At 50.7% G+C, this 20,905-nt stretch overlaps 5 pseudogenes; 2 read left to right on the top strand and 3 right to left on the bottom strand.

Annotated features, from left to right (window-relative positions):
* Positions 1-1,385: 1,385 nt before the first annotated feature.
* LOC140680700 (feather keratin Cos1-2-like) lies at positions 1,386-4,177 on the bottom strand (annotated as a pseudogene).
* A 1,302-nt stretch (positions 4,178-5,479) lies between these two features.
* LOC140680742 (feather keratin Cos1-2-like) lies at positions 5,480-6,248 on the bottom strand (annotated as a pseudogene).
* Positions 6,249-12,392: 6,144 nt separating this feature from the next.
* Positions 12,393-13,163, bottom strand: LOC121471213 (feather keratin Cos1-2-like; annotated as a pseudogene).
* A 2,201-nt stretch (positions 13,164-15,364) lies between these two features.
* Positions 15,365-16,133, top strand: LOC115490765 (feather keratin Cos1-2-like; annotated as a pseudogene).
* Positions 16,134-20,107: 3,974 nt separating this feature from the next.
* Positions 20,108-20,895, top strand: LOC121471183 (feather keratin Cos1-2-like; annotated as a pseudogene).
* Positions 20,896-20,905: the final 10 nt, after the last annotated feature.

Raw genomic sequence — 20,905 nt, 5'->3', positions numbered from 1 at the left:
ACCTCAGTCTCATCTTCTCCTGGCTTTATGGGCTTCGTGGCCTCAGCCACTCCTCATGGAGATCCTCCAGACCCTCTCCCATCCTCATGGCCTCCTTTGTGCATTCTGTAATAGCTTATAGTCTTTTTATATATTCTGGTTTCCAAAAGGAGCCATGTGGAGGGGTTGCCCGTAGGGGTCATGCACACAGAAGGATGTGGAACTGGAGATGGTGTGGTTCTGGCAACTGAGACTAATGCTTGGGCAGCAGGTCTCACGAGGGGAAGATGAAGCCTTGGTTTTGGGACAGAGCAAGGTGTGTTGGTATCCTGTGAGATGGACAAAGGCTCTGTCACTGCCTTGATATCAAGGCAGGAGGAGCTTGTGTGGAATGTCGCATGCATCAGAGAGACCTGTGAACCTGAGCTGGTATTTGGAGCCAAGCAATGCCTTCAGAAGTTTATTTTCTGCACCCAAGAGATCATGGATACGCAGGGAATGATATTTGTTCAACTGCCTGGGGCTGAAGGCCAGGGATTAACCAGAAATTTCAAGTACAGCTCAAAACGTTCCTACATGTTGGCATAAGGGGTGAAACCACAAGTCATTTACACAGGGAAGGTGGACACCTGGAACAAGACATTAGATCGTTTTGGAGGTGTTGGGATCACAGCGACGGAGACTCCACTGCCCACACTGAGTGTGTTACCAATTCTTACTTGTGAATCCCCTCAGCCCTGCGGCTCTGGGCAGCAGCTGGGCCATGCCAAGTGCTGAGGGCCTGTGTGAGGTTTGGATCTCATCTCCTTGTTCCCAGGTGTGCTGGCCACAGACCCTAGGCCAGGCAATGAAGGAAGGATAGGAAGTGATGTGCTGTGGGCTGTTCACAATTGTTGTTGTTTCCCACTGCCACTCCTTTGGAGCCAAAGTCTCCATGATGGCCTTTGGCTGCTGAGTAGCCGGGGATGTTCTTCATCAGCTCCAAGGGAAAAGGGAAGGGCGCAAAGTAAAATCCGCCGCACTGAGCCCCATACTTTGTTGTCTCCACCTTTTTCCTGAGCAGACTGGAGGAGTTGCCCCAAAACAATAGACGACTCAAAGGTCAAGGCTTGAATGCAACACGCTTTTAATAAGTTTAAACGAGAAAGGTGGTGGCTGACAGAGAGAACCAGGAGCAGCCAGTAAGATGGAGCTCCCATGTGCTTTTCTTTGCACTGCTCTGCAGAGGAAGTGAGGACAACAAGGCCATATTAGCCTTGGGGAGAGAGGGACAGAAAAGAAGAGATGAGTGAAACAAGGAAGCAGTGGTCGAAAGCTCTAAATACAACTTTCTGAAGCTCTATCTCCTGCCCAAAACCAGGCTTTGAAGTCCTGGACGTTCCTGCAGGAAGACATAGCCAGCAGATTTAGCAGGGACGGCATCTGCTGCCACCATAGCAGTTGGTGATGCAGGAGATGTCAAAGCCCCCAGAGCTGATGGGCACTCCGCCACAGCTGAGGATGTTGCCAACAGCAGCAGAGGTGGAAGATCCCACGGCGGTGTTCTGTGGGGAGGAGCTGAGGATGGGGCCGGGCAGGGTCACCAGCACAGCAGGCGGCTCAATGACAACGTGGGAGCTCTGGCACTGCCTGACACAGCACTCATTGCAGCTGCTGGCCAGCGGGCAGGGGCCGCAGGGCTGGCAGCAAGGGTCGCAGGGCTTGCAGCAGGACATGGCTCGGGATCACAGGTGCACCTGGCACAGAGGGCAGGGAGAAGCACAAAGTGAGGACACATGAGAAGCAGCACTGCACCCAAACCCCCTGCAGCCCAGGCACCTCCTGGCCCCCACATTTTCCTGTCCAGCTCAAAGCCCAGGAGTCACCTCAATGGAAGTCCCAGCCTTACTTGATCTGCACAAGACCTTCTCTCCCCTGCCCTCTCCCAATAGAAGCAGCTCCCAGCCGTGGGCGCTTATTGCCCCTCTCAGCTGAGACCTCCAGCCAGGCAAGGGCTCCTCTTGGAGTAGCAGGAGGAGGAGAAGAGTCTTCCTACTCACCTGGTTCCTGAGGAAGAGGAGGAGGTGAGAGAAGTGGATGAGAGAGCAGAGACTTGGGCTGCCTTTTATAGCAGTCCTGCCCTGCCTCAGGCCCAGAGGCACCTCAGTGGAAGTCATAATTTTCTGACCAGCTCCTGTCAAATGTGCCCCATCCCAGTTAATGGTAGGGGCTGTGTCCTGGTTTCCTGTACTGCTGCCTTTTCATTTCCTGGCTAATTCTCTTTGCTTTCCTACATGAATGGTCATTTCTCAAAGTGCTGGGATGGGAGACTCAAGCATTTCCTGGGCAAAACCAATGCTGAGTGCATGTAGAATGCTCAGACCATCAGCTGGCAGCATCCTCTGTGGACAAATGTGTTCACCTGTGTCATTCCTGTGGGTTTGTTTTAGTCCACATTGTCAGGAAATGGGCATCAGTCTTGTGTTTCTTGCCCACATGCCCAAGGTCTGCCACGTGAGGGGTCCTGACACATCATTTTCTGTTGCTTTTCCCATCTCTTCATGATGGTCACTCAGTGTCGCACATGGCTGTGCATCTGCTGGGAGGGTTGGACCCTGTTGCTGCTTTAACAGTGCTCAGAGAAAAATTGTGTTTGACTCACTTGGCTCATCATCTTTCTGTGCAATCTCTGGGGGTCCTCTGGGAATGCCAGGAGTTGTCATGGGCCTGATCCTTATCCAGGAGACCTGAGTCATTTTAATGAGCGGGACATGATACAGTTTGTGCTTGCGTGCAGACCTGGACCTTACTAGGATTTTGTAGAAAGCTGGGGTAGCTCTCCTGTCTGTGATGTGCAGTGGTTGTGCAGAACAAAAATGCAAAATTGCAAACCTGAATTCCATAAACGTTGGTTTTCATCGCCTTTGGGACCTGCCAGGAAGAGTCATTCGGAACAGTGCCCTGAGGGGTGCAAAGAGGACTAGGGAGAATGTGCAGTAATGCAGACCTGATTTCCAAATGATAACATTATGGTAATCACCATAACTGGCTCAGTCTGTTCAACTTGCCAAAGACATGAAGTAGATCCACCAAGCACTTTAGATGGTTGTATTTTTTTAAGTGTTTCTTTCCAAGTCCTACATCATAGTATCTCATTCTGAGAATATTTGAAGATTCATCTGCCCTTTATTGAAGCCAAAATGCTGTTTTCCTGTTGAATTTGAAATTAACTAAATCAAATTTGCTTGGTAGTCTATTAAACCAGCCTGAACTGGTTTTTTCCTTCTGATTATTTTATTCACCTAAAATTGCTCTATACTCCCTTGTACCCCTTATTAGATGACAAGGTTTTGTAACAATGAGGAGGTTAAACAACATCTAAAGTGCTTTGCCCATTTTCTACAAAGCCAGATCCAGACAGCTAAAGAACAGAGTCAGTGCTGGCCAAGCCTGAACTTCTCAGTGACACTGGTCAAGCCTTCATGAAAACATATTTAAGAAAAGGCAAAAACCACCGCACAAGAAGTGTGGGATGAAGCAAAATGTGTCTTTAGTTTCTTGATCACTGTCCATTCATCATCTCACTGGCACCAAATGGGAAGAAAATTCCCCTAGAGGAAAAGCCCCCAAACACCCAACTCTCAGGAGAAAGATAGAAGGAACGCAGTCTTTACTCCCTGGAGAACCAGAGGCTTGTGGAGGACCGCACCACGCTATTTAAGTAAGGGAATGGCATTTAGCAAGAGGACTGAGACTTTCTCAGCACAATCATAAAATTCTAGAATCACAGAAGATGCTGAGTTGAAAATGACCCGTCAGGAGCATCAAGTCCAACTCCTGACCCTGCACAGGACATGCCAAGACTCCCACCAAGTACCTGAGAGTTGTTGAAACACTTCTTGAGCTATTTCAGTTGGTCCCTTGCAGTGACGACTTCCCTGGGGGGTCTGTTCCAGTGTTTAACCACCAAACACCCTCTGGGTGAAGAACCTTTTCCTGATATCCCACCTCAGCCTCCCTCAACTCATCTCCACCCACTTCCTCAAGTCTTGTCACTGGTCATGAGTGTGAAAAGTTTGGTTCTTGCTCCTGAACTGGCCCTCAGGAGGATGTCAAAGATCAAAGTCATGTCTGGCCTCAGTCTCATCTTCTCCTGGCTGAATGGGCTTAGTGACCTCAGTCTCTCCTCATGGATATCCTCCAGTCCGTTCCCCATCATCGTGGCCTCCTTTGTGCATTCTGTAGTAGCTTACAGTCTTTTTATATATTCTGGTTTCCAAAAGGAGCCATGTGGAGGGTTTGCCTGTGGGGGTCACGCACACAGAAGGATGTGGAACTGGAGATGGTGTGGTTCTGGCAACTGAGACTAATGCTTGAGCAGCAGGTCTCATGAGGAGCAGATGAAGCCTTGGTTTTGGGACAGAGCAAGGTGTGTGTGTATCCTGTGAGATGGACAAAGGCTCTGTCACTGCCTTGATATCCAGGCAGGAGGAGCATGTGTGGAATGTCGCATGCATCAGAGAGACCTGTGAACCTGAGCTGGTATTTGGAACCCAGCAATGCCTTCAGAAGTTTATTTTCCGTTCCCAAGAGATCATGGATACCCAGGGATAGATACTTGGTCAATTGTCTGGCGCTGAAGGCCAAGGATTAACCAGAAATTTTCTAGTACATCTGAAAACATTCCTGCATGTTGGCATTAGGAGCGAAACCACAAGTCATTGACACGGGGAAGATGGAAACCTGGAACAAAACATTAGATCCTTTTGGAGGTGTTGGGATCACAGCGATGGAGACTCCACTGCCCAGACTGAGTGTGTTACCAATTCTTACTTGTGAATCCCCTCAGCCCTGCGGCTCTGGGCAGCAGCTGGGCCATGCCAAGTGCTGAGGGCCTGTGTGAGGTTTGGATCTCATCTCCTTGTTCCCAGGTGTGCTGGCCACAGACCCTAGGCCAGGCAATGAAGGAAGTATAGGAAGTGATGTGCTGTGGGCTGTTCACAATTGTTGTTGTTTCCCATTGCCACTCCTTTGGAGCCAAAGTCTCCATGATGGCCTTTGGCTGCTGAGTAGCCGGGGATGTTCTTCATCAGCTCCAAGGGAAAAGGGAAGGGTGCAAAGTAAAATCCGCCGCACTAAGCCCCATACTTTGTTGTCTCCACCTTTTTCCTGAGCAGACTGGAGGAGTTGCCCCAGAACAATAGACGACTCAAAGGTCAAGGCTTGAATGCAACACACTTTTAATAAGTTTAAAGGAGAAAAGGTGATGGCTGACAGAGAGCACCAGGAGCAGCCAGTAAGTTGGAGCTCCCATGTGCTTTTCTTTGCACTGCTCTGCACAGGAAGGGAGGACAACAAGGCCATATTAGCCTTGGGGAGAGAGGGACAGAAAAGAAGAGGTGAGTGAAACAAGGAAGCGGTGTTCGAAAGCTCTAAATACAACTTTCTGAAGCTCTATCTCCTGCCCAAAACCAGGCTTTGAAGTCCTGGATGTTCCTGCAGGAAGACATTGCCAGCAGATTTAGCAGGGACGGCATCTGCTGCCACCATAGCAGTTGGTGATGCAGGAGATGTCAAAGCCCCCAGAGCTGATGGGCACTCCGCCACAGCTGAGGATGTTGCCAACAGCAGCAGAGGTGGAGGATCCCACGGCGGTGTTCTGTGGGGAGGAGCTGAGGATGGGGCCGGGCAGGGTCACCAGCACAGCAGGCGGCTCAATGACAACGTGGGAGCTCTGGCACTGCCTGACACAGCACTCATTGCAGCTGCTGGCCAGCGGGCAGGGGCCGCAGGGCTGGCAGCAAGGGTCGCAGGGCTGGCAGCAGGACATGGCTCGGGGTCACAGGTACACCTGGCACAGAGGGCCGGGAGAAGCACAAAGTGAGGACACATGAGAAGCAGCACGGCACTCAAACCCCCTGCAGCCCAAGCACCTTCTAGCCCCAGCTGCACTGCCCAGCTCAAAGCCCAAGAGCTCCCTCAGCCAATTCCCTGCCTTACTTGATCCGCACAAGACCTTCTGTCCCCTGCCCTCTCCCAGCAGAACCAGCTCCATGGCCTGCACTTCAACAGCCCCTCTCAGCTGAGACCTCCAGCCAGGCAAGAGCTGCTCTTGAAGCAGCAGGAGGTGGAGGAGAAGAAGCCCCCCACTCACCTGGTTCCTGAGGAAGAGGAGGAGGTAAGAGAAGTGGATGAGAAAGCAGAGACTTGGGCTGCCTTTTATAGCAGTCCTGCCCTGCTTTAAGCCCTGAGGCACCTTTGTGGAAGTCATAATTTTCTGACCAGTTCATGTCAGATGTGCACCATTGCAGTTAATGGTAGAGGCTGTGTCCTGGTTTCCTGCATTTCTGCCTTTTCATTTCCTGGCTTTTGTCCTGTGCGTTCCTATCTGAGGACTTGTGCTACGGCCGGAATGAGAGGCCCAAGGATTTCCGGGATATAAACTCATCCACACAGACTGACTGCTCAGATCATGGTCTGGTGACATTCTATGAGGTCACATAATGCATCTTAATTCCTCTCTTCTGGTCTGCCTGCCTTCAGTCAACAGTCCGTGCACATTTCTCCACCACATTCTTGTTCTTCTGCTGTTTTGTGGTTTGCTTCTCTACAGGAGCCGCAGCAAGGATGCTTCTCCCCAAAGAGTGTTGCCCTTCCTCCCTAGGGTGCCTTGTCCAACAGCTTGCTGGTCTTTGTCACCATATATTCTTTACTGACAATCCTTGGTTGTTATTACTGTCTCTGCTGGGTTGACCTTGGATGGATGGGCAGTACTCGACAGCCACGCTATCACTCCAACTTCTGAAGTGGACAGGGAAGTAAAAGAAAGGTGCAAAAACTAACTTGAGGCATGGGTTATGGTGGTTGTCCAAAGTGGGGTAAGGTGGTTAGCTAAATAATACTTTGCTCTTGAAATTTTGCTTCACGCTGTGATGGATCCTGTTCCTTGTGTAATAGCTGAATGATTTGGAAGCTGGGGAAGAAAGCTGAAGGAATGGGCTCTGTGTCATTGAAGAGTCCAGTGTCTCCCACCATGTCTGACTGAGTCAGCACTGGCTGGGTCCAAAAGGGACTCAGCGCTGCTGAGCCCAACACAGAGTACATTTGTCACACTGGTGATGCCTCTGTGAAAGCCTATTTCATTAGAAATGGTTTGGTTTGGGAGGAAAGGGTTAAAAGCAGAAGAATTAGGAGGATGATTGCAGGTTCACTCAAGTGACTTTGCAGCTGAGAATGCCAGAGCCTGGAAGGTATCAGTGTGGGAAACACCAAAAGCATGCCTACTACTGCTTTAACCAGTGTTTGGAGAAGTAGCATCTCTGTGTAGAGACCATGCCAGTGTTGGGAGAGACTTGGAGGCGCTCTTATGGATGTTTTTGAGCTCCCTGTTTTGGGAGAGAGAAGATCAAAGCTCAAATATCACAAAAAGCCCAGGGAGATCACAGCACTGGTGTAAAGAGGAGCCCTACTAGCAAGGACTGAGCCAAAGGGGAAAAATATTCCCACTTGTGCATCTCCACCGAAGTGTTCCCTTGGTCTTCTGTGTGGAGAATGGCAAGGAAATAAGTCTGCTCTTTGCCTTTGCACCATGGTTTTGTGGTTGTTCCATCCACCTGACTGTGTCAACTCAAAATCTTGAGATGGAAGGAAACCTAAGCAACATTTTCTTTCATTTGCAACACTCCACCCACCGCCCAAAATATGGACAAGGATGGCACCCACAAAATCAAGTGGCTCAATGTCCTCAGCAACCTTGCCTTAACATTTCTACGAGTGAGAATAAACTTTTCTGTGCAACTTCTTCCAGTGCTGCACCACCCTCACTGTCAGGGTATCCATGTCAGCTCCAATGGAAAGGGCACAAGGAAGATCCATAGCAGTGAGTCCCGCTCTCTGCTTTTCCCACGTTCTCCTGACGTGACTGGAGGAGTTCTCAGAGGTAAAGGAGAAGAAACAGGCCCAAGGGTGGATGCAAAAAGAACTTTATTAAGTCTAAAGAAGAGAAGAAGGAGATTCTCAGAGGTAGCAGCAGGAGCAGCCGCTAAGATGCAGAGGTCTTTGCATCTGATCAGCTTGCAGGATCCAGGGAGAGGAGGGGTGGGGGGACAGAACCACTAGGCAGCCATTGGCACACGGTGAAAGGAAAGGAGTGAGAAGAAGGAACTAATAGCAAAAGAGGCTAAATTCCAAGTTACAATATTTTGTCTGCATTCATGGAGCATGTCCTGATGTCTTGGAGCTTCTTGCCTGAGGATGTTGGCATCAGCATGTTTAGCAGGGACGACAGCATCTGCTGCCACCATAGCAGTTGGTGATGCAGGAGATGTCAAAGCCCCCAGAGCTGATGGGCACTCCCTCAGAGCTGAGGATGCTGCCAACAGCAGCGGAGGTGGAGGATCCCACGGCGGTGTTCTGTGGGGAGGAGCTGAGGATGGGGCCGGGCAGGGTCACCAGCACAGCAGGCGGCTCAATGACAACGTGGGAGCTCTGGCACTGCCTGACACAGCACTCAGTGCAGCTGCTGGCCAGCGGGCAGGGGCCGCAGGGCTGGCAGCAAGGGTTGCAGGGCTGGCACTGCTGGCACTTCTCAGAGCAGGACATGTCTTGAGCCTGGCGCTGCACCTGGCACAGAGGGCAGGGAGGAAGCAGAGCACACGCACACCTGAGACACAGCCCGCAAGGCACCCCCAGCAGGACAAGGCCCCTGCTGCCTGCGCAGCTCCAGCCTGTGCAGGCCCAGCCTGGGGATCCTTTGCCTGAGCCCAGCACGGTCCTTCCGAGCTCAGCCAGGCCCAGCTGTGCTCCTGCCTAACCGGGATGAAAATCAGCACCTCAGCCCAGCCTCAGCCTCTGGCCAGAGCACACGGTCTCCCCTCTGCCCACACCACCACCATTGCAGAACACCCACAGAAGCACAAGGAGCAGGAACAAGGGCCGAAAAGATCAATGCAGTCATGGAGAGGGTGGAGGTTAAAGGGGCTTCCAACTCACCTGATTCCCAAGAAGGAGGAGGTGACAGAAGTTGTTGAGAGAGCCACCAGTTCAGCTGCCTTTTATCCTGGCACCACAGTGCCTCAGGGCCCACAGTTTGAGCTGTACAAGTGATGATATTCTTGCATGATCCCAAATGAATGGAAAGATTTCTGGGAATGGTATAGCATGAGTTGGTTTTTCCATCTACAATGACTTTGCATTTCCTGGCTCACATCATTCCCATTCCTTCATGGACCTTTTTTGAATGCTGGTATGTGAGATCCCATGTTTCCTGGGGCCAAGGATGCGTTGGTGTGTGTAAGAGACATGACCTAGGTGCAGAAGGGAACCCAAAGAGGCAGGGGATTCCAGCCTGAGGCATTCTTTTGGATATTTTATGTTGGTGCTGGCTGGCAGGGCCTTCTATGTTCACTGCCCTCCAGTCTTTTGCTCACCGCCTAATGGCTCCTCTATGTGATTTGTCCTTTCAATGAAACTCTTTCTCCTTTGCCTTCATAGTGCTTGAGACTCCTGTAGCCCTTCAGACTGAGCTTCTGCCTGCTTGGTGTTCCCAGAATCTGCTCTGACTGGGAACTTCCCTGCACCTCCTCACTCACATCCCTTCCTCAGGCCTCTGCCCCCTGTGCTCCCCCACAATAATGTGCATGCTATTGTGGCTGTGCCCCAGAGTGTGCCAGTGTCTGCACATCCCTGTGCTTATGCCCTGCTGGGAACACCCCTGAGAGCCTCTGGCCTGCGCAGGGATGGTTGTGCTCAGATCAGGGCACTTGTGTGCAACCCCCCAGCCCGTGTGCCTGTGCCCGTGTGCTGGGCTCTGTGCCTCTGGGGTCATCTCTGAGCACAGCTGGGCAGGCTGGCAGTGTGTCAGTGCCCCTGTGTGTGTGTCCACAGCTGGGCCTGAGCTGAGCTCTCAGCCCAGCCATTGCACGCCCCGTAGGGCCTTCCCTGCCCAGCAGTGCCAGCCCCTCACACACACTCAGGGCCCAGTTCCTTCTCTCCAGGCATCTGGAGAGGGCCACGGCACCCACATCTCTCAATGAAAGTCCCAAACTCGGCTATCCCTTTGTTGCCACATCCAGGCAGCCTTGGGGCACTCAGGTGTTTCCCACTGTCCTTGATCCTGCCTCATGTGGAGGCTTGGATGTGACAGTGTTCTGGTGGCTCTGTGAAGTTCGTGAGTCCCGTGGCCACGGTGGCCTTTTCCTGAACGACAAGGTATGGAAAATGATGGTGTCAAAGAGAGTGAGGCACCTGGAGAAACTGTTTGATCGTTTCTGGGAGGTGGTGGCCAGAAAAGGGAAGTTACTTGTCTATGACACCGAGAAGGGGAAACAGTGGCTGCTTCCAGCAAGGTGGGAGGGAGATTTTGATTCTGTCCTCAATCTAAGTGTAACCCAGAATTTTATGTAAAAGATGCTTCTGGATCATGAGAGAAAAGTAGGAGACTTGTGAGATTACATGGCAAATCAGCTGGAATATGCGGACACAGGTGTTTCATTTGAAAATGCAAATGTGAATGGTAAAATTGTGTGTTTCTCCTTGGCATACTTCCAATCCTGCTTTTTCAGGTCCATCATCTGTCATGACTACTGTATTCATGCTGTGCCAGGTACTCTGAGTAACTTTCTTGCTTTGTTGCTGCAGAAATCTTTCCTTGGGGAAGTAAGTGGAGTGACATCAATGCACATGCAGAAATACACACTCTGATCCACTTCGTTTATGTATTGCTGCACTGTGAGTGATGTCCAAAGACAACAATATCATATACAGAGCAGGTCAAGTAATGTTGGACAGTGCTTTCTGCTCCATGCCCAGAGCCTCAGGGGCCACCATGGGGGTGCTGGAGTTGGATTTGGGACACTGGACTTCCCTGGCAGCTCAGAGCACCTCTCCTCCAGTGGGTACTGAAGAGCCTGGCTACAGTTTCACGTGGAGTGTGAAATGTTCATTGCACAGGGTGACCAACTGGGGCCTTTCCCACACCCTTCTTTTGCTTCTTCAGAAAGGCACAGTTTTGTCTAAAGATGCATCTTTGTGCCAGTTGAACAGTGAGCCAGGACTGTCTGAGGAATGTGTCAAATCCCAATGCAGCAGCCACTGCAACCCCTCTGTATGTGTCAGAGATGACCAAGGTGCTGGAGAACCTGTGTCATTATGAGTGATGATGTGGAGCCTTTTCTCTCTGGAAAGTAGAAGGTTTTGGGGAACTCCATCCAGTTTTCCAGCAGTTCCAGGATTCCAACAAAAAGGATGGGGACTCTTTCATTCCAGAGATTCTCATGGAAATTTGCCAGGGTTCAGTCATTTGCCAGGGTTGCACTTGTTCAAAAACACAGTGCTCCATGGTAGCTCCCCAACAGGGGAAGAATTCCAGTCAGCAAGACTTCTCCACTGTGGCCTTCTCTCCACTGTAGTGGACATTCTTGCCAGGAATCTTTTCGGGTGCAGGCTCCTCATGGGGTCACAGCTTCCTTCATGATTCATTTACCTGCAAAGAGCCCCATAGTTTTATGTGGGGTTGCTAGTTGGAGACTGACACATGACACCACACACTGAGAGCCATCATCAAACAGCAGTGGTTTATTATGGAAGGTCTTTATGTAGAGGGTTTGAAACTCCTGGTTAAAACAGCTGACTGGTTGAGATCACTCTCTGCTCAGATGTCTGGCCAGTGCTGTGCCTGCATCTAAGCTTGGACAGGGTTGGCTGAGGGTCCCCTGTATAGGTCTGAATCCAACCCATTCTACTGTGACACCACAGAACAGCTGAGCCCAGTCAGCCCATCTGGGTGCGTGCTGCCAACCCCAACCTATGAAACCCCTCAGTCCTGTGTGCCTGGAGAGCAGCTGGACAGAACAGTAAATGTGGGGGTGGTGTCAGAAAAGAGGAGGTTGTGGGCTGTCCTCAAGCATTGCTGGTTCCCACGTACCCCTTTTGACCCCCCATTTATGTCAAGCTGGGGAAGCATCTTCCTCCCCTGGTAGTTTTAGTGGTGTATAAAGGAATGTGTTTGTGAGCTTCAAGAGAAAAGGCACAAAGTAAAATCCACTGTAGAGCGTCCCAAGCCCTGAGCTCACTGGAAAAGTTGACACAGATGGAAAGAGAAGCAGAGGCCAAGGCTTGGATGCAAAACAACTTTATTGACTCAAAGCAAGAAAAAGGAGGAGGTTCCCAGAGAGCATCAGGAGCAGCCACTGAGGGACATTTGCAGTGTCCCTCGGCCTGCCCTCCAGATAGAAAGAAGGAGGAAAGCCTGGAGGTCCAACTAGGCTGACATTGAGTGCTGGTGACAGGAAAGGAATGGAAGAGAAAGAACAGAAGATAAGAATGAAACAAAAGTCATAAGTCCTCCATACAATGTCCCAAAATTCTGTCTTCATTCCAGCTCCGTGATATGAGGTCTTTGAGGTTCTTGCCCAAGGATGTTGGCATCAGCATTCTTAGCAGGGACGGCATCTGCTGCCACCATAGCAGTTGGTGATGCAGGAGATGTCAAAGCCCCCAGAGCTGATGGGCACTCCGCCACAGCTGAGGATGTTGCCAACAGCAGCAGAGGTGGAAGATCCCACGGCGGTGTTCTGTGGGGAGGAGCTGAGGATGGGGCCGGGCAGGGTCACCAGCACAGCAGGCGGCTCAATGACAACGTGGGAGCTCTGGCACTGCCTGACACAGCACTCAGTGCAGCTGCTGGCCAGCGGGCAGGGGCCGCAAGGCTGGCAGCAAGGGTCGCAGGGCTGGCAGCAGGACATGGCTCGGGGTCACAGGTACACCTTGCATAGAGGGCAGGGAGAAGCACAAAGTGAGGACACATGAGAAGCAGCACTGCACCCAAACACCCTGCAGCCCAGGCACCTCCTGACCCCCACTGCACTTCCCAGTTCAACGCCCAGGAGTCACCTCAGACAAGCCCCAGCCTCTCTCTGTCTGCACAAGACCTTCTGTCCCCTGCCCTCTCCCAGCAGAAGCAGTTCCCATCCCTGCACTACAACAGCCCCTCTCAGCTGAGACCTCCAGCCAGGCAAGAGATGCTCTTGAAGCAGCAGGAGGTGGAGGAGAAGAGGCTTCCCACTCACCTGGTTCCTGAGGAAGAGGAGGAGGTGAGAGAAGTGGATGAGAGAGCAGAGACTTGGGCTGCCTTTTATAGCAGTCCTGCCCTGCCTCAGGCCCAGATCACCTCAGTGGAAGCCATAATTTTCTGACCAGTTCATGTCAAATGTGCACCATTGCAGTTAATGGCAGAGGCTGTGTCCTGGTTTCCTGCATTTCTGCCTTTTCATTTCCTGGCTTTTGTCCTGTGCGTTCCTATCTGAGGACTTGTGTTAGGGCCGGAATGAGAGGCCCAAGGATTTCCGGGATATAAACTCATCCACACAGACTGACTGCCCAGATCATGGTCTGGTGGCATTCCATGAGGTCACAAAATGTATCTTAATTCCTCTCTTCTGGTTGGCCTTCCATCAACAATCCGTGCACATTTCTCCACCACATTCTTGCTCTTCTGCTGTCTTGTGGTTTGCTTCTCTACAGGAGCTGCAGCAAGGTTGCTTCTCCCCAAAGAGTCTTGCCCTTCCTCCCTAGGGTGCATTGTCCAATCACAACCTGGTCTTTCTCACCATATATTCTTTACTGACAATCCTTGGTTGTTATTACTGTCTCTGCTGGGTTGACCTTGGATGGATGGGGAGTGCTCGACAGCCACGCTATCACTCCAACTTCTCAAGTGGACAGTGAAGGAAAATTAAGGTTCAAAAAAAAACTGAGGCATGGGTTAAGGCACTTGGCTGAAGTAACACTTTCATTATACTTTGCTCTTGAAATTTTGCTTCACGCTGTGATGGATCCTGTCCCTTGTGTAATAGCTGAATGATTTGGAAGCTGGGGAAGAAAGCTGAAGGAATGGGCTCTGTGTCATTGAAGAGTCCAGTGTCTCCCACCATGTCTGACTGAGTCAGCTTTGGCTGGGTCCAAAAGGGACTCAGCGCTGCTGAGCCCAACACAGAGTACATTTGTCACACTGGTGATGCCTCTGTGAAAGCCTATTTCATTAGAAATGGTTTGGTTTGGGAGGAAAGGGTTAAAAGCAGAAGAATTAGGAGGATGATTGCAGGTTCACTCAAGCGACTTTGCAGCTGAGAATGCCAGAGCCTGGAAGGTATCAGTGTGGGAAACACCAAAAGCATGCCTACTACTGCTTTAACCAGTGTTTGGAGAAGTAGCATCTCTGTGTAGAGACAATGCCAGTGTTGGGAGAGACTTGGAGGCGCTCTCATGGATGTTTTTGAGCTCCCTGTTTTGGGAGAGAGAAGATCAAAGCTCAGAGATCACAAAATGGAAGTTTAGGAGGTAAGGGCTGATGTGTATGCCTGAAACACAGAGAGATGGGTGCCCCTGGAGCCAGCCAAGGCTTGTGGGTGTGTTGGGTCTGGCAGAGATGCAATTCATGTTCCCGACAGCCCTGGCAGGTTCTGGTAACACTCCAGTGCTTTGGCTCCTGCTGAGCATTGCTCACACAGCACCAGCACTGTCTCTCCAACATTCCCTTCCCCATCAAGAGCTGGGGGGTAGCAAGATCCTGGGAGTGGAAAAACTCCAACAGTTGACCCAAATTGAGTAAAAGTATGGCATATTCCATGCCATATGACATGAGCTCAGACACAACAGATAGGGAAAGGAGAAACAAAGGTGGGCATTTGTAATATGCAATGTTTACCTTCAAGTAACACCACTACATGTGCTCAAGCCCTGCTTCCTGGGAAGTGGCCAGACAGAACTTTCTGATTGGAAGTAGAGCATCAGGAGTGGGTTGTTTTTTTTTTCCCAGTGTACTACTGCATGCACAATCTTTTGCTTTCACCAACTGCCATATCTAAATATTCAAGTTTATTTCCTACTTGTTTTCCCATCCCTGTTCACCTCAGAAGGAAGAGTCATAGAGTGGCTGCAAGACACTGGCCATCCAGCCAAGGTCAACCCAAAACAGCTGGTAATAACAACGAAGGACTGTCAGTAAGAACATGTGGGGAGAAAGATCAGCATGTGGCTGGAGAAGGGGCCATGTAGAGGAAGGTCAGCACTTTTCTGGGAGAAGTGTCCTTACTGTGGCACCTACACAACACAGGGGAAGAGGAGGAATGAGGTGGAGGAACGGGCAAGGACTGTTGACCAAGTAGGCAGAGACAGTAGGGAGGAATCAAGCTGCAACATGTGCCTGCATGGAATGCCACCAGACCATGATCCCAGCATTCTGCCTACTCTGATATATTTATATCCCGGAATTTCTTGGGACTCTCATCCTGGCCCTAGAAGGAGTCTTCAGATAGGAACACACAGTGCAGAAGCCAGGAAATAGAGGCTGCAGTGCAGGAAAACAGGACACAGCCCCTACCATTAGCTGGGATTGTGCATATTTGACATGAGCTGGTCAGAAAATTATGACTTCCACAAAGGTGCCTCTGGGCCTGAAGCAGGTCAGGACTGCTATAAAAGGCAGCTCAAGTCTCTGCTCTCTCATCCACTCCTCTCAACTCCTCCTCTTCCTCAGGAACCAGGTGAGTAGGAAGACTCTTCTCCTCCTCCTCCTGCTGCCTCAAGAGCAGCCCTTGCCTGGCTGGAGGTCTCAGCTGAGAGGGGCTGTCGTAGCGCAGGGCTGAGAGCTGCTTCTGCTGGGAGAGGGCCGGGGAGAGAATGTCTTGCGCAGACAGAGAGAAGCTGGGACTTGGCTGAGGGAGCTCCTGGGCTTTGAGCTGGGCAGTGCAGTGGGGGCCAGGAGGTGCCTGGGCTGCAGGGGGTTTGGGTGCAGTGCTGCTTCTCATGTGTCCTCACTTTGTGCTTCTCCCTGCCCTCTGTGCCAGGTGTACCTGTGACCCCGAGCCATGTCCTGCTGCCAGCCCTGCGACCCTTGCTGCCAGCCCTGCGGCCCCTGCCCGCTGGCCAGCAGCTGCAATGAGTGCTGTGTCAGGCAGTGCCAGAGCTCCCACGTTGTCATTGAGCCGCCTGCTGTGCTGGTGACCCTGCCCGGCCCCATCCTCAGCTCCTCCCCACAGAACACCGCCGTGGGATCCTCCACCTCTGCTGCTGTTGGCAACATCCTCAGCTGTGGCGGAGTGCCCATCAGCTCTGGGGGCTTTGACATCTCCTGCATCACCAACTGCTATGGTGGCAGCAGATGCCGTCCCTGCTAAATCCGCTGGCAATGTCTTCCTGCAGGAGCGTCCAGGACTTCAAAGCCTGGTTTTGGGCAGGAGATAGAGCTTCAGAAAGTTGTATTTAGAGCTTTCGACCACCGCTTCCTTGTTTCACTCACCTCTTCTTTTCTGTCCCTCTCTCCCCAAGGCTAATATGGCCTTGTTGTCCTCCCTTCCTGTGCAGAGCAGTGCAAAGAAAAGCACATGGGAGCTCCATCTTACTGGCTGCTCCTGGTGCTCTCTGTCAGCCATCACCTTTTCTCCTTTAAACTTATTAAAAGTGTGTTGCATTCAAGCCTTGACCTTTGAGTCGTCTATTGTTCTGGGGCAACTCCTCCAGTCTGCTCAGGAAAAAGGTGGAGACAACAAAGTATGGGGCTCAGTGTGGCGGATTTTACTTTGCACCCTTCCCTTTTCCCTTGGAGCTGATGAAGAACATCCCCGGCTACTCAGCAGCCAAAGGCCATCATGGAGAATTTGGCTCCAAAGGAGAGGCAATGGGAAACAACAAGAATTGTGAACAGCCCACAGCACATCACTTCCTATACTTCCTTCATTGCCTGGCCTAGGGTCTGTGGCCAGCACACCTGGGAACCAGGAGATGAGATCCAAACCTCACACAGGCCCTCAGCACTTGGCATGGCCCAGCTGCTGCCCAGAGCCGCAGGGCTGAGGGGATTCACAAGTAAGAATTGGTAACACACTCAGTCTGGGCAGTGGAGTCTCCATCGCTGTGACCCCAACACCTCCAAAAGGATCTAATGTTTTGTTCCATGTCGGAATCTGTGGGTATTGGTGATTCCGAGATTGTAGAAAGTCTCTGTCTTTCTGCCCCGTTGCCAAAGAAGAAGCCATAGTTCGTCTGTACTGGTTTCAAGGTTGTTTATTTTTGCTTATCTATAACAAGTTCTGCTGCCCTGCCGCAGGTCTGTCCTGCAGGGCAGTGTGCGGGGCTCTGCCCCTCAGTGGGATGGTACAAACATTATATACCAGAAACTACGTGTACTATATTTACAATAATGTGCCAATATCTATCATCTACGTTGAATAGTGTGTCCCTAGCCTAAACCAATAGAAAAATGCCAACATCACCAAGAACATGGAGGTAAGGAAGAAGAAGGAGGAAGAACAGGATCAGGTCCACTTTCCTCCATCTTAGAACTCCTGACCCCCCTGTACAAAGTAAAACCCCCCTGTACAGGTGTTAAAACCCCCCTGTACAATACTAAAAAATTTTACCCTCTAATTTGTGACTACTTTTACCATATCATCTAACCCTCTGTGACTGCTTGTTCCACCTTTAAAGTTGGTAATTCATTCCATGGTTCAAACTCAAAATCACAGCTGTTCTCAGCTGCTTGCCAGGGTCTAAAATGCTTCTGACCAAGGCCTGGAACCTCTAAAAATGTCTGAGGGACATTTTGAGTTCCGACAGTTCCAGGTGTCCATCTTCCCTGTGTAAATGACTTGTGGTTTCACTCCTAATGCCAACATGCAGGAATGTTTTCAGATGTACTTGAAAATTTCTGGTTAATCCTTGGACTTCAGCGCTGGACAATTGACCAAGTATCTATCCCTGAGTATCCATGACGTCTTGGGTACAGAAAATAAACTTCTGAAGGCATTGCTAGGCTCCAAATACCAGCTCAGGTTCACAGGTCTCTCTGATGCATGCGACATTCCACACATGCTCCTCCTGCCTCGATATCAAGGCAGTGACAGAGCCTTTGTCCATCTCACAGGATACCAACACACCTTGCTCTGTCCCAAAACCAAGGCTTCATCTGCTCCTCATGAGACCTGCTGCCCAAGCACTAGTCTCAGTTGCCAGAACCACACCATCTCCAGTTCCACATCCTTCTGTGTGTGTGATCCCCACGGGCAACCCCTCCACATGGCTCCTTTTGGAAACCAGAATATATAAAAAGACTGTAAGCTACTACAGAATGCCCAAAGGAGGCCACAATGATGGGGAACGGACTGGAGGATCTCCATGAGGAGTGGCTGAGGCCACTAAACCCATAAAGCCAGGAGAAGATGAGACTGAGGCCAGACATGACTATGATCTTTGACATCCTCCTGAGGGGCAGTTCAGGAGCAAGAAGCAAACTTTTCACACTCATGACCAGTGACAAGACTTGAGGAAGTGGGTGGAGCTGAGTTGAGGGAGGCTGAGGTGGGATATCAGGAAAAGGTTCTTCACCCAGAGGGTATTTGGTGGTTAAACACTGGAACAGACCCCCCAGGGAAGTGGTCACTGCAAGGGACCAACTGAAAGAGCTCAAGAAGTGTTTCAACAACACTCTCAGGTACTTGGTGGGAGTCTTGGCATGTCCTGTGCAGGGTCAGGAGTTGGACTTGATGCTCCTGATGGGTCATTTTCAACTCAGCATCTTCTGTGATTCTAGAATTTTATGATTGTGCTGAGAAAGTCTCAGTCCTCTTGCTAAATGCCATTCCCTTACATAAATACCGTGGTGTGGTCCTCCACAAGCCTCTGGTTCTCCAGGGAGTAAAGACTGCATTCCTTCTATCTTTATCTTGAGGGTTGGGTTTTTGGGGGTTTTTCCTCTAGGGGAATTCTCTTCCCATTTGGTGCCAGTGAGATGATGAATGGACAGTGATCAAGAAACTAAAGACACGTTTTGCTTCATCCCACACTTCCTGTGCTGTGGTTTTTGCCTTTTCTTAAATATGTTTTCATGAAGGCTTGACCAGTGTCACTGAGAAGTTCAGGCTTGGCCAGCACTGACTCTGTTCTTTAGCTGTCTGGATCTGGCTTTGTAGAAAATGGGCAAAGCACGTGAGATGTTCCTTTAACCTCCTCATTGTTACAAAACCTTGTCATCTAATAAGGGGTACAAGGGAGTATAGAGCAATTTTAGGTGAATAAAATAATCAGAAGGAAAGAACCAGTTCAGGCTGGTTTAATAGACTACCAAGCAAATTTGATTTAGTTAATTTCAAATTCAACAGGAAAACAACATTTCGGCTTCAATAAAGGGCAGGTGAATCTTCAAATAATCTCAAAATGAGATACTATGATGTAGGACTTGGAAAGAAACACCTAAAAAAATACAACCATCTAAAGTGCTTGGTGGATCTACTTCATGTCTTTGGCAAGTTGAACAGACTGGGCTAGTTATGGTGATTACCATAATGTTATCATTTGGAAATCAGGTCTGCATTACTGCACATTCTCCCTAGTCCTCTTTGCACCCCTCAGGCCACATTTCCAAATGACTCTTCCTGGCAGGTCCCAAAGGCGATGAAAACCAACGTTTATGGAATTCAGGTTTGCAATTTTGCTTTTTTGTTCTGCACAACCACTGCACATCACAGACAGGAGAGCTACCCCAGCTTTCTCCAAAATCCCAGTACGGTCCCAGGTGTGCATGCAAGCACAAACTTTATCATGTCCAGCTCATTAAAATTACTCAGGTCTCCTGGACAAGGATCAGATCCATGACAACTCCTGGCATTCCCAGAGGACCCCCAGAGATTGCACAGAAAGATGATGAGCCAAGTGAGTCAAACACAATTTTTCTCTGAGCACTGTTACAGCAGCAACAGGGTCCAACCCTCCCAGCAGATGCACAGCCGCGTGCGACACTGAGTGAGCATCATGAAGAGATGGGAAAAGCAACAGAAAATGATGTGTCATGACCCCTCACGTGGCATACCTTGGGCATGTGGGCAAGAAACACAAGACTGATGCCCATTTCCTGACAACGTGGACTAAAACAAACCCACAGGAATGACACAGGTGAACACATTTGTCCACAGAGGATGCTGCCAGCTGATGGTCTGAGCATTCTACATGCACTCAGCATTGGTTTTGCCCAGGAAATCCTTGAGTCTCCCATCCCAGCAATTTGAGAAATGACCATTCATGTAGGAAAGCAAAGAGAATTAGCCAGGAAATGAAAAGGCAGCAGTACAGGAAACCAGGACACAGCCCCTACCATTAAATGGGATGGGGCACATTTGACAGGAGCTGGTCAGAAAATTATGACTTCCACTGAGGTGCCTCTGGGCCTGAGGCAGGGCAGGACTGCTATAAAAGGCAGCCCAAGTCTCTGCTCTCTCATCCACTTCTCTCACCTCCTCCTCTTCCTCAGGAACCAGGTGAGTGGGAAGCCTCTTCTCCTCCTCCTGCTACTCCAAGAGGAGCCCTTGCCTGGCTGGAGGTCTCAGCTGAGAGGGGCAATAAGCGCCCACGGCTGGGAGCTGCTTCTATTGGGAGAGGGCAGGGGAGAGAAGGTCTTGTGCAGATCAAGTAAGGCTGGGACTTCCATTGAGGTGACTCCTGGGCTTTGAGCTGGGCAGTGCAGTGGGGGCCAGGAGGTGCCTGGGCTGCAGGGTGTTTGGGTGCAGTGCTGCTTCTCATGTGTCCTCACTCTGTGCTTCTCCCTGCCCTCTGTGCCAGGTGCACCTGTGATCCCGAGCCATGTCCTGCTGCCAGCCCTGCGACCCTTGCTGCCAGCCCTGCGGCCCCTGCCCGCTGGCCAGCAGCTGCAATGAGTGCTGTGTCAGGCAGTGCCAGAGCTCCCACGTTGTCATTGAGCCGCCTGCTGTGCTGGTGACCCTGCCCGGCCCCATCCTCAGCTCCTCCCCACAGAACACCGCCGTGGGATCCTCCACCTCTGCTGCTGTTGGCAACATCCTCAGCTGTGGCGGAGTGCCCATCAGCTCTGGGGGCTTTGACATCTCCTGCATCACCAACTGCTATGGTGGCAGCAGATGCCGTCCCTGCTAAGAATGCTGAT

The sequence above is a fragment of the Taeniopygia guttata genome, chromosome 27, assembly GCF_048771995.1.
Source record: "Taeniopygia guttata chromosome 27, bTaeGut7.mat, whole genome shotgun sequence".
Classification (NCBI taxonomy): Eukaryota; Metazoa; Chordata; class Aves; order Passeriformes; family Estrildidae; genus Taeniopygia; species Taeniopygia guttata.
The sequence above is the reverse complement of the archived record's forward strand: the minus strand, read 5'-3'. Positions and strand labels throughout refer to the sequence as shown.